Source organism: Tursiops truncatus, chromosome 11, assembly GCF_011762595.2.
Source record: "Tursiops truncatus isolate mTurTru1 chromosome 11, mTurTru1.mat.Y, whole genome shotgun sequence".
In the NCBI taxonomy this organism is placed as follows: domain Eukaryota; kingdom Metazoa; phylum Chordata; class Mammalia; order Artiodactyla; family Delphinidae; genus Tursiops; species Tursiops truncatus.
The window spans coordinates 37,520,470-37,533,894 of record NC_047044.1 but is presented as its reverse complement, the minus strand read 5'-3'; the positions used below and the strand labels follow the sequence as shown (position 1 = coordinate 37,533,894).

Genomic DNA, 13,425 nt, shown 5'->3' with positions numbered 1-13,425 from the left:
TGTGTATTCAGGGCTTCCCTGGTGGTGCAGTGGTTGGGAGCCCGCCTGCTGATGCGGGGGGCGCGGGTTCGTGCCCCGGTCCGGGGGGATCCCACGTGCCGTGGAGTGGCTGGGCCCGTGAGCCATGGCCGCTGGGCCTGTGCGTCCGGAGTCTGTGCTCCGCGGCGGGAGAGGCCACGGCAGTGAGAGGCCCGCGTACCGCAAAGGAAAAAAAAAAAAAAAGTGTATTCATTATATCTAATGTTGAATCAAGGGTCTAGCCAGTACACAAGATGCATGAATCTTAGAATACTAGGTATTTCAGTGGGTCAGAACTTTTTCTATTTACTGTCAGGTTCTCAGATTTGTTACAGATGTTGAATTTACCAAAAGATTGACCACTGAATAAATCAGATGTTATTATCAATGAGAAAATGACACGTGGAAATAATATATTGTGTTCTTGGGCAATACTATTACATTAACAAATATATGCCTTGCCTTGAATGGTTTTTATCTTTAGTTATTGGTTTAGATATAGAGGAAAAGTCACACATCAACTTCAGAATTTGCTTCTTTCCACTTGTGAGGCCAGAATCAATTCTGCGTAATGGTACCCTGAGAGGATAATGTGGTATAAGTTGAAAACTGCAAGATTAGTGAGCATTCCTTGGGAACTCTCTGGGTTTCTTTATATATTGCCAAACTATTCTCTGTGTTTTTATTCTTACTAATATCTCCTAGGCTGAATATATTGATACTTTGTCTCTATTATATCTACATTATAGAGGACTTTGATGTATCTCTAAAACTCATTTGTTTTCATATAGTTGAAGTCTATTCCCAGACCCTAGAGATGTTAACTTGATTACTCCAGTGATAAATTAGAGAATGGTGACCAAAAACAAGCAAAAAAAAGCAATGTTGTTAGATAATTATTTTTAGAAAATATTTGTATACTGAAAATACTCTTTTCATCTAGATTGTTGAATTCCCTATAAAAATATAATTTAATTTGGAGAATTATATTTCTATATATGTGCTTTTTCTTCTCTTCTAGTTTTGGTACATTTATTCTTTAATAAAGTTTTAAAGATTTGATTGATACTAAAGTACTAAAAGTTGTTCTGAATTTTAACCTACAATGCTTATTATAATAATCTTAATTTTCATCATGATTTTTCCTGAAATTTCTAAATAAAACGGCTGATTACTTAGAAATGGTCAAATCTGTTTTGACTTTTTAAAATACATCTCAGTGAAATTTGTTCGATGAACAGTAGTATAGACATTCTGTGGAGACTGATGTAATCTCCAGTTCACAAGCTGCCTTGGATTTGGATGGCACCTGTCTAAAAGGTGGAAAGCGTACTGATTATAGAACCTGAAGTTGGGGTCTGCAGCCCACCTGGATCTGAGGATGTATCCTGTGGTTTTTACAATCATTTCACTGTATAATTTTAAAAATTTATGCTTCATTCTGTGTATGTGAGCTGAGTAGCAATGTTCTTATTGTCTTAGGTTCAACAACTAAAAACCCAAGGCTGAGAAAAAAGCAGCATCAATTCTCTGCATTTAAAAAAATGTTGAAAATAATTGAGGCTATTATCTCCCTGATGGCTGGTTCCCATTCCCGATTATCGCCCTAGTCCCCATCCCAACCTCAAGTCCATTTAAGCAGAACCCCAGGAAACAGGGAGAACCAAAATTTATTCAAGTTGTGAATTATTTACCCAAGGAGGAAACTACGGATTTTTACTTCCTTGCCTGAAGAGTGAAGAAATGGTGCTTACCAAATCCAAGAGAGAAGACCTCAAGGAGTGCCACCACCACAAATTAGAAGTCAACACTGGTATCTCACTCCCCAGGTGAACGTTTTCTTATGCAGCATACTTGTTGATTTATGCCTGTCTGTTCAGAGGTAAGAGAACTAGTTTATGGATATAAATTAAATGTGATTTATTAAAAATTTCCTATAATTGTACGTTTAATATGTATTTTTTCTGGACCCAGTTGTTTCAATATGATCTGCAGTTCATCAAAATACAATAACTAAAAGTAAAATTTTATTACAAGTATATAATAATTTCTTAGAAATGAATTCTTAATGAGATTAAGATAGCATCCTCTTAAGACAAGATTAATTCATATAATTTTATAAGCTATAAAACAAAATTATAAATCAATGTGTTATTTCTCATTACGTATTTTTTAACAATGCAATGTAATACGTAGCTCAGATCATAAATCATTTATTTACCTAGAAATATTTCCTTGTTAAATGTGTGTACATACATGTATTAAACTCTGATGCTTGGTCATTCAAATAGTTAAATTAAAGCATTGTACAAAATCAGAAAGAACTCTATTATTGTACTAGCTATTGTGATCACATTTTTCTTGTATCTAAATAAAGAGAAACTTATCTATTGCCAAAACTAACCAGTCTGGCTAGATTTACTTTTACTTTTTATTAATAAAAGGTAGAAAATAGTCATTTCATAAGATGAAATAAGAGGAGGATTAAATAATTAAATATTTCACAATATGACTTGATAAAACAGGTTTTAACTACTTTGTTGAATAATACATACCAAATCTGAAAGAAAGCATAAAAAATTTGCCTATGGGTTTTATCCAGTGTATCTTGAAGATCTCAGTAATCTCAAAAAATATTCCAATTACGTTAAAAGGATCTACTTCACTAACCTATACTGCTTCAAATCTTCAAAGTTTTTCTTTTTAGCTAATGACAGGTCCCAAGGATGAATCTTGAGAATAGCTTAAAAGAACTACTTATAATTAAATACATGAAAAAAGCTATTTTCGATATTTAACATTTCTTACCTATGTGTTATTTGCTTTGCTCTTATGGAGCTCCCTGAAAATTGATACATTCTTTGACAATGTGAAAAGCTGGAAGAGGTGAGATCTTTAAATAACAATTATCAATACCAATCCATTTTTAAATGCCAGTTTTTCACTTTTAACAGAAATATCTGTAAGACGGAAAAAGACCCAAGTCCTGAGATGGTTTATATTTCCTTGGTTATCCATTGACACTGATTTGTTTTCTTAAGCCAATATTTTGAAGTCACTTTGTTTGACGTCCAGAGAGATTTTTGAGATGTGTGTCTTTCTTTTGTGAAGCAGGATAGAAGAGATAGGGAGAGGAAGGTAGAAGGGAGGAACCTGCTTTGAAGTCCCTTCTACAGATTTATTCTCAGCTAGATCCCTCTCAGGAAAGGACACATCCTTGCTCCATTATTCCTTTTAAATTCTTGGTGTTATATTGCTTTGCATACCGAAGTTTAGAAACTGCTCCAAAGAGTATTGTAAAGGCAGTAATTAAAGAAAACTAAAACTCTCTATTTGTACCTAACCAAGTCCATACTCTTCAATACCTGAAAAACTAGATGGACAGATAGATAGATTTGCATGTATGTATACACGTTTTAGATCATCTGATAGATTCTTTTATCATCATGCAACTGCGTTGTATTTTCTATGTAAATTTGTGTTTATGGTTTTATTAGACCAAGATATTACATAATGAAGTTTATGTGTGCTGAGTAGTAATTTTAAATGTGTTTAATATTTAATTATAGTATTTCTCAATCTAGGGTATATAGACCCTTAGGGATCCACAGATACATTCTCAACAGTCTGCATGATCTCAGGTCTGAGAAATTCTGGTTAATGGACTTAGTCATTAAGAGCTCAGGCCATAGAGCCAATCTCATCTGGTTCAAATTGCAGCACCCTCACTTACCAGCTGTGGATCCTTGGGGAAGTTACCTTCCTTCTCTGAATCTCAGTTTTCTCACCTATAAAATGACAGATATAATGCAATGTAAAATGCTCACTTCCTCTTAGGTTGAATTAATTAAGAGAAACATTTCATCCATCCATAAAATCAGTAAGTCAAAAATGTTATTTCAGAATAACAGAGACTCATTATTCTGATGTTTGGATTCTGGATATAATCAAGTGAAAATAGTGTACCCTACTTCAGAAATACTTGTACTACTTTTGTTAGCCATCATGATCAAACTTTTTCTGTGCATTTAAAGAATGAGAAACTTTATATTGCTAAAAATTAATCAATCTGGTAGCTAGCATACAATTTTGGTTTACTAATAGAAAATACATTCATCTTATAAGTTCAAATAACTTGAGGATTAACTCTAATTGGAATGAGCATTTCATTATATGATTTGATGAGTTTGAACTACCAATATAGCTTTTCATTATATCAGACTCCCTAGAATCCCAAATTGTTCTTTTTCCACTGATAGGAAATTGTCTAATAGAAATATCTTAGCAGAAAATATGACCCTTGTGGGAGAGGAAAATATCAGTAATCATTAACAAAATCATTTCAGTGTTTTATGGGACAAGGGAGAATATTTTGGCCCTATGGCAAGCACTGTATACTTCTAATTTAGACCCATATTTCTTATTGTAGGAATGCTGGAAACAACTGATAGATTTTCTAGCAATATCCAGATCAAAGCCACCTTTATTTAGACCAATGGGTACATAATTAATGATACTTTAATATACAGCAAGGTTGAGGATGCTGAGAGGAAAGCATGAGACAAGGTTGGGGTTTTCCTCACACCCTCTGTATTATTCATGTTAGGCTACCTACTGTAACAGACTGTCCCTAAATCTCAACGGCTTAACACAATAGAGGTTTATTTTTCACTCACATTCCATCTCACCGAGGAAGTGACAGGGACATAGACTGTTCTTTATGATTTGTCAGGGACATAGATTCCTGTCAGGTAGTTCCACCATTTTCTAAGGTCTTGGAGTCTTCCACAGGGTTTTCTGCAGCCAGGCAGCAGAGAGGTAGGAAAAAGTACCTGGAGTATCTCATCCAAGGTTTGGGGCCCAGCTCAGACATTATACATCATTCAAAAACAAGACGAGAACATAGGTATTAGTCCCAACTGGCTGGGGTCTGGTAATCCTCTATAGAAATTCAGGATACTTGGTTTAAGTTCACAGATTCTTTTTTTTTTTTTTTAATTTTATTTATTATTTATTTTTGTCTGTGTTGGGTCTTCGTTTCTGTGCGAGGGCTTTCTCTAGTTGCGGCAAGCAGGGACCACTCTTCATCGCGATGCGCGGGCCTCTCACTATCGCGGCCTCTCTTGTTGTGGAACACAGGCTCCAGACATGCAGGCTCAGTAGTTGTGGCTCACGGGCCTAGTTGCTCTGAGGCATGTGGGATCTTCGCAGACCAGTGTTTGAACCCGTGTCCCCTGCATTTGCAGGCAGATTCTCAACCACTGCGCCACCAGGGAAACCCAAAGTTCACAGATTCTTGCTGATATTGTAATGATATTATTTTTTACAGATGTTTCTGTTATATTCATACACTATTTTTATTTAATCATAAGTGATATTAATTCATTCATTTCTAATTCTGTGAGACTCTGAACAATCTTGTGTACATACTGACTTAATTCTATTGTAAAGAAATTGTGTCAGTGATAACAAGATCAATTAAGTAATTGCCAGCAGCTTAAATATGAACGATTTAAAATCTAATTTCCTAAAAAAAAAATCCACAAAGATTAAGTACAATTTTCCATAACACCCAAGTAAACAAGCATCAAAAGCTCAAGGTTAATAATAAAAATAACAATCATAAAACTAAAATCTCATAGATCTTCTTGCAAATAAATTACTACATTTATGGGTGATAGGATATAAATCTTATGATAGCAAGATCTAACAAGAAAGGAGCATCACCCAAACCTTGCTAATGTTATATTTTAGTGTCTTGATAGGTGACTGACTTATAAATATTCTTCAAACTTCTATTCTACTATTTACTTGATGTTAAAGCCTGGCCAATTGCTTTGTATTTTCAAAATACTCATATCAGGAACTTTAAGTTTCTTATTCTCTCAATATTCTAGTTATTCAAGCTTGGGGGTGTCATTTATAATTTATTTTAATTAATGTGCATTAAAGGTATTTGAGATTTAGATTTTTTTAAACTTCCACTCCTAATAATACGTTTACTCTGAGAAAAATTGTGCAAATGCTGCTGGTCAAAATGCTGATATTTGTTAATCAGCAGATCTAGGATATCTGGAGCTGGATTTCCAGCTCTCAGCTTTTGCATCGTGAATAAATCATGACCACATGACCCAAGAAGAAAAGTACATGCTTTACCCAAGATTCAAATACTAGTTAGACCACAATACTTTTACCCACATATTTTGAAGTTTTAAAAAAGTACAATTATTATATCATGTCCATAAAACTGTGGAACATCAAAGTTTATACTGGCATCAAAGGTGACCATATTTGTTTCACTGTAAATATCAATACAAGTGAGTCTACCCAGTAATCTATCTTTTTCTACAACTCCATAAAAATATTTTTGTGTTTACACTTTACTCTCTAACTCAAAATCTTACTATATCTAATTTGATTCTATTCCAAGCTCTTCTACATACTATCAGTTTAGTCTTCAGCAAGGCATTAATTTTTCTGAGGCTTAAATTTGATGGGCATTTAGGTTGCTTCCACGACCTGGCTACTGTAAATAGTGCCGCAATGAACATTGAGGTGCATGTGTCCTTTTGAATTATGGTTTTCTCTGGGTATATGCCCAGTGGCGGGATTGCTGGGTCATATGGTAGTTCTATTTTTAGTTTTTTAAGGAACCTCCATACTGTTCTCCATAGTGGCTATATCATTCCCACCAACACTGCAAGAGGGTTCCTTTTTCTCCACACACTCTCCAGCATTTGTTGTTTGTAGATTTTCTGATGAGGCCCATTCTACGTAGTGTGAGGTGATACCACATTGTAGTTTTGATTTGCATTTCTCTAATAATTAGTGATGTTGAGCAGCTTTTCATGTGCCTCTTGACCATCTGTATGTCTTCTTTGGAGAAATGTCTATTTAGGTCTTCTGCCCATTTTTTGACTGGGTTCTTTGATTTTTTGTTATTGAGCTGCATGAGCTGTTTATGTATTTTGGAGATTAATCCTTTGTCTGTTGATTCATTTGCAAATATTTTCTCCCATTCTGAGGGTTGTCTTTTTGTCTCGTTTATAGTTTCCTTTGCTGTGCAAAATCTTTGAAGTTTCATTAGGTCCCATTTGTATATTTTTGTTGTTATTTCCATTACTCTAGGAGGTGGGTCAAAAAAGATCTTGCTGTGATTTATGTAAAAGAGTGTCTTTTACATAAAAGACATATGTCTTCTATGTACATATGTCTTCCTCTAAGAGTTTTATAGAGTCTGGCTTTACATTTAGGTTTTTAATGCATTTTGAGTTTATTTTTGTGTATGGTATTAAGGAGTGTTCTAATTTCATTCTTTTTCATGTAGCTGTCCAGTTTTCCCAGCACCACTTATTGAAGAGACTGCCTTTTCTCCATTGTATATCCTTGCCTTCTTTGTCATAGATTAGTTGACGATAGGTGCATGGGTTTATCTCTGGGCTTTCTATCCTGTTCCATTGATCTATATTTCTGTTTTTGTGCCAGTACCATATTGTCTTAATTACTGTAGCTTTGTAGTATAGTCTGAAGTCAGGGAGTCTGATTCCTCCAGCTCTGCTTTTTTCCCTCAAGATTGCTTTGGTTATTCGAGGTCTTTTTTGTCTCCATACAAATTTTAATATTTTTTGTTCTAGTTCTGTAAAAAAATGCCATTGGTAATTTCATAGGGATTGCATTAAATCTGTAGATTGCTTTGAGTAGTATAGTCATTTTCACAATATTGATTCTTCCAATCCAATAACATAGTATATCTCTCCATCTGTTTGTGTCAGCTTTGATTTCTTTCATCTGTGTCTTACAGTTTTCTGAGTACAGGTCTTTTACCTCCTTAGGTAGGTTTATTCCTAGGTATTTTATTCTTCTGGTTGCAATGGTGAATGGGATCGTTTCCTTAATTTCTCTTTCTGATCTTTTGTTGTTAGTGTATAGGAATGCAAGAGATTTCTGTGCGTTAATTTCATATCCTGCAACTTTACCAAAATCATTGATTAGCTCTAGTAGTTTTCTGTTGGCATGTTTAGGATTATCTATGTCTAACCATGTCATCTGCAAACAGTGACAGTTTTACTTCTTCTATTCCAATTTGGATTCCTTTTATTTCTTTTTCTTCTCTGATTGCCGTGGCTAGGACTTCCAAAACTATGTTGAATAACAATGGTGAGATGGACATCCTTGTCTTGTTCCTGATCTTAGAGGAAATGCATTCAGTTTTTCACCATTGAGAATGATGTTTGCTGTGGGCTTGTCATATATGGTCTTTACTATGTTGAGGTAGGTTCCCTCTATGCCCACTTTCTGGAGAGTTTTTATCATAAATCGGTGTTGAATTTTGTCAAAAGCTTTTTCTGCATCTATTGAGATGATCATATGGTTTTTATTCTTCAGTTTGTTAATATGGTGTATCACATTGATTGAATTGTGTATATTGAAGAATCCTTGCACCCCTGAGATAAATCCAACTTGATCATGGTGCATGATCCTTTTAATGTATTGTTGGATTCTGTTTGCTAATATTTTGTTGAGGATTTCTGCATCATATTCACCAATGATACTGGTCTGCAATTTTCTTTTTTTGTAGTATCTTTGGTTTTGGTATCAGGGTGATGGTGGCCTTGTAGAAAGAGTTTGGGAGTGTTCCTTCCTCTGCAATTTTTTGGAAGAGTTTGAGGATGGGTGTTAGCTCTTCTCTAAACGTTTGATAAAATTCACCTGTGAAGCCATCAACAGGACCAGGACTTTTGTTTGTTGGAAGACTTTTAACCACAGTTTCAATTTCATTATTTGTGATTGGTCTGTTCATATGTTCTATTTCTTCCTGGTTCAGTCTTGGAAGGTTATACCTTCCAAGCATTTGTCCATTTCTTGCAGGCTACATTTTAATGGCATAGAATTGCTTGCAGTAGTCTCTTAGGATGCTTTGTATTCCTGTGGTGTCTGTTGTAAATTCTCTTTATCATTTCTAGTTTTATTGATTTGAGTCCTCTCCCTCTTTTTCTTGATGAGTCTGGGTAAAGGTTTACCAATTTTGTTTATCTTCTCAAAGAACCAGCTTTTAGTTTTATTGATCTTTGCTATTACTTTGCTTGCTTCTATTTATTTCTGCTATGATCTTTATGATTTCTTTTCTTCTACTAAGTTTGGTTTTGTTTCTTCTTCTTTCGCTAGTTCCATTAGGTGTAAGGTTAGATTGTGTATGTGAGATTTTTCTTGTTTCTTAAGGTAGGATTGTATTGCTATAAACTTCTCTCTTACAACTGCTTTTTCTGCTTCCCATAGGTTTTGGATCATCGTGTTTTCATTGTCATTTGTCTCTAGGTAATTTTTGATTCCCTCTTTAATTTCTTCAGTTATCTCTTGGTTATTTAGTAATGTATTGTTTAGCCTCCATGCATTTGTACTTTTTACATTTTTTTCCCTGTAATTGATTTCTAATCTCATAGCACTGTGGTCACAAAAGATGCTTGATATGATTTCAATTTTCTTAAATTTACCAAGGCTTGATTTGTGACCCAAGATGTGATCTATCCTGGAGGATGTTCCATGTGCACTTGAGAAGCGAGTGCAATCTGCTGTTTTTTGGATGGAATGTTCTATAAATATCAATTAAATCTATCTGGTCTATTGTGTCATTTAAAACTTGTGTTTCCTTATTACTTTTCTGTCTGGATGACCTGTCCATTGTTGTAATTGAATCGTTAAAGTTCCCCACTATTACTGTGTAACTGTAGATTTCCTCTTTTATAGATGTTAGCATTTGCGTTATGTATTGATGTGCTCCTATGCCGGGTGCATATATATTTATAATTGTTATATCTTCTGCTTGGATTGATCCCTTGATCATTATGTAGTGTCCTTCCTTGTCTCTTGAAACATTATTATAATGTCTATTTTATCTGAGTATTACTAGTCCAGCTTTCTGTTGATTTCCATTTGCATGGAATATCTTTTTCAATCCCCTCACTTTCACTCTGTATGCGTCCCTAGGTCTGAAGTGGGTCTCTTGTAGACAGCATATAGATGGGTCTTGTTTTTTATCCATTCAGTGAGCCTGTGTCTTTTGGTTGGAGCATTTAATTCATTCACATTTAAGGTAATTATCAATATGTATGCTCCTATTACCATTTTCTTAATTGTTTTGGGTTTGTTTTTGTAGGTATTTTCTTCACTTCTGTTTCCCACTTAGAGAAGTTCTTTTAGCATTTGCTATAAAGCTGGTTCGGTGGTGCTGAATTCTCTTAGCTTTTTTTTTTTTAAACATGTTTATTGGAGTATAACTGCTTTACAGTGGTGTGACAGTTTCTGCTGTATAACAAAGTGAATCAGCTATACATATACATATATCCCCATATCTCCTCCCTCTTGCATCTCCTTGCCACCCTCCCTATCCCACCCCTCTAGGTGGTCACAAAGCACTGAGCTGATCTCCCTGTACTATAGGGCTGCTTGCCACTAGCTATCTATTTTACATTTGGTAGTGCATATATGTCCATGCCATTCTCTCAGTTCATCCCAGCTTACCCCTCCCCCTCCCTGTGTCCTCAAGTTTATTCTCTATGTCTGCGTTTTTATTCCTGTCCTGCCCATAGGTTCTTCAGAATCATTTAATTTAATTAATTTTTTTTAGATTCCATATATATGTGTTAGCATACAGTATTTCTTTTTCTCTTTCCGACTTACTTCATTCTGTATGAGAGACTCTAGGTCCACCCACCTCACTACAAATAACTCAATTTCCTTTCTTTTTATGTCTGAGTAATATTCCATTGTATGTATGTGCCACATCTTTATCCATTCATCTGTCGATGGACATTTAGGTTGCTTCCACATCCTGGCTATTGTAAATAGAGCCGCAATGAACACTGTGATATATGACTCTTTTTGAATTATGGTTTTCTCAGGGTATATGCCCAGGAGTGGGATTGCTGGGTTGTATGGCAGTTCTATTTTTAGTTTTTTAAGGAACCTCCATACTGTTCTCCATAGTGACTATATCAATTTACATTTCCACCAACAGTGCAAGAGGGTTCCCTTTTCTCCACACCCTCTCCAGTATTTATTCTTTGTAGATTTTTTGATGGTGGCCATTCTGACCGGTGTGAGATGATGTCTCATTGTAGTTTTGATTTGCATTTCTCTAATGATTAATGATGTTGAGCATTCTTTCATGTGTTTGTTGGCAATCTGTATATCTTCTTTGGAGACATGTCTATTTAGGTCTTCTGCCCATTTTTGAATTGGGTTGTTTGTTATTTTGATATTGAGATGCATGAGCTGCCTGTAAATTTTGGGGAATAATCCTTTGTCATATGCTTCATTTGCAAATATTTTCTCTTATTCTGAGGGTTGTCTTTTTGTCTTGTTTATGGTTTCCTCTGCTGTGCAAAAGCTTTTAAGTTTCATTAGGTCCCATTTGTTTATTTTTGTTTTTATTTCCATTTCTCTAGGTAGTGGTTCAAAAAGGATCCTGCTGTGATTTATGTCATGGAGTGTTCTGCCTATGCTTTCCTCTAAGAGTTTTATAGTGTCTGGCCTTACATTTAGGTCTTTAATCTATTTTGAGTTGATTTTTGTGTATGGTGTTAGGGAGTGTTCTAATTTCATTCTTTTACATGTAGCTGTCTAGTTTTCCCAGCACCATTTATTGAAGAGGCAGTCTTTTCTCCACTGTATATTCTTGCCTCCTTTATCAAAGATAAGGTGACCATATGTATGTGGGTTTACCTCTGGGCTTTGTATTCTGTTCCACTGATCTATATTTCTGTTTTTGTGCCACCATACTGTCTTGATTACTGTAGCTTTGTAGCATAGTCTGAAGTCAGGGAGCCTGATTCCTCCAGCTGTTTTTCTTTCTCAGGATTGCTTTGGCTATTCGGAGTCTTTTGTGTTTCTGTACAAATTGTGAAATTTTTTGCTCTAGTTCTGTGAAAAATGCCATTGGTAGTTTGATAGGGATTGTATTGAATCTACAGATTGCTGTGGGTAGTATAGTCATTTTCATAATGTTGATTCTTCCAATCCAAGAACATGATACAAACATCTGTTTGTATCACTTTTAATTTCTTTCATCAGTGTCTTATAGTGTTCTCCATACAGGTCTTTTGCTTCCTTCCGTAGGTTTATTCCTAGCTATTTTACTCTTTTTGTTGCCATGGTAAGTGGGTGTGTTTCCTTAATTTCTCTTTCAGATTTTTCATCATTTGTGTATAGGAATGCAAGAGATTTCTGTGCATTAATTTTGTATCCTGCTACTTTACCAATTTCATTGATTAGCTCTAGTAGTTTTCTGGTAGCATCTTTAGGATTCTCTATGTATAGTATCGTGTCATCTGCAAAAAGTGACAATTTTACTTCTTCTTTTCTGGTTTGGATTCCTTTTATTTCTTTTTCTTCTCTGATTGCTGTGACTAAAACTTGCAAAACTACGTTGAATAATAGTGGTGAGAGTGGGAAACCTTGTCTTCTTCGTGATCTTAGAGGAAATGATTTCAGTTTTTCACCATTGAGAATGATGTTTGCTATGGGTTTGTCATATATGGCCTTTAGTATGTTGAGGCTAGCTTCCCTCTATGCCTACTTTTTGGATGGTTTTTATCCTAACTGGGTGTTGAACTTTGTCAAAAGTTTTTCTGCATCTACTGAGATGATCATATGCTTTTTCTCCTGCAGTCTGTGAGTATCGTTTATCCCATTGACTGATTTGCGTATATTGAAGAATCCTTGCATTCCTGGGATAAACCCCACTAGATCATGGTGTATGATCCTTTTAATGTGCTGTTGGATTCTGTTTGTTAGTATTTTGTTGAGGATTTTTGCATCTATGTTCATCAGTGATATTGATCTGTAGTTTTCTTTTTTTGTGGCATCTTATTCTGGTTTTGGTATCAGGGTGATGGTGGCATCACAGAATGAGTTTGGGAGTCTTCCTCCCTCTGCTATACTTTGGAAGAGTTTGAGAAGGATAGGTGTTAGCTCTTCTCTAAATGTTTGATAGAATTTGCCTGTGAAGTCTTCTGGTCCTGGGCTTTTGTTTGTTGGAAGATTTTTAATCTCTCTCTCAATTTCAGTGCTTGTGTGTGGTCTGTTTATATTTTCTATTTCTTCCTAGTTCAGTCTCAGAACGTGGTGCTTTTCTAAAAATTTGTCCATTTCTTCCAGGTTGTTCATTTTATTGACATATAGTTGCTTGTAGTAATCTCTCATGATCTTTTGTATTTCTGCAGTGTCAGTTATTACTTCTCCTTTTTCATTTCTAATTCTATTGATCTGAATCTTCACCCTGTTTTTCTTGATGAGTCTAGCTAATGGTTTATCAATTTTAACTATCTTCTCAGAGAACCAGCTTTTAGTTTTATTGATCTTTGCCATCATTTTCTTCATTTCTTTTTATTTCTGATCTGTTCTTTATGA

The 13,425-nt window shown here is 35.1% G+C and overlaps 1 protein-coding gene across 7 annotated transcripts in view; it reads right to left on the bottom strand.

Annotated features, from left to right (window-relative positions):
- LIN7A (lin-7 homolog A, crumbs cell polarity complex component) overlaps nt 1-13,425 on the bottom strand; it is a 394,724-nt gene that overhangs the window by 366,428 nt on the left and 14,871 nt on the right. For 5 of the 7 annotated variants that reach the window (XM_019952195.3, XM_073788376.1, XM_033866292.2 and 2 more), the window contains exons 3-4: nt 3,752-3,806; nt 1,773-1,890 (exon numbers count right to left, since the gene is read on the bottom strand). The exons of 1 other annotated variant lie outside the window; for it this stretch is intronic. The gene's annotated coding sequence lies outside the window, so the exon portion shown is untranslated. Of the gene's footprint in view, nt 1-1,772; nt 1,891-3,751; nt 3,807-13,425 lie in introns of those variants that run through there. One more of the 7 variants, XM_073788377.1, reaches the window with a different exon arrangement.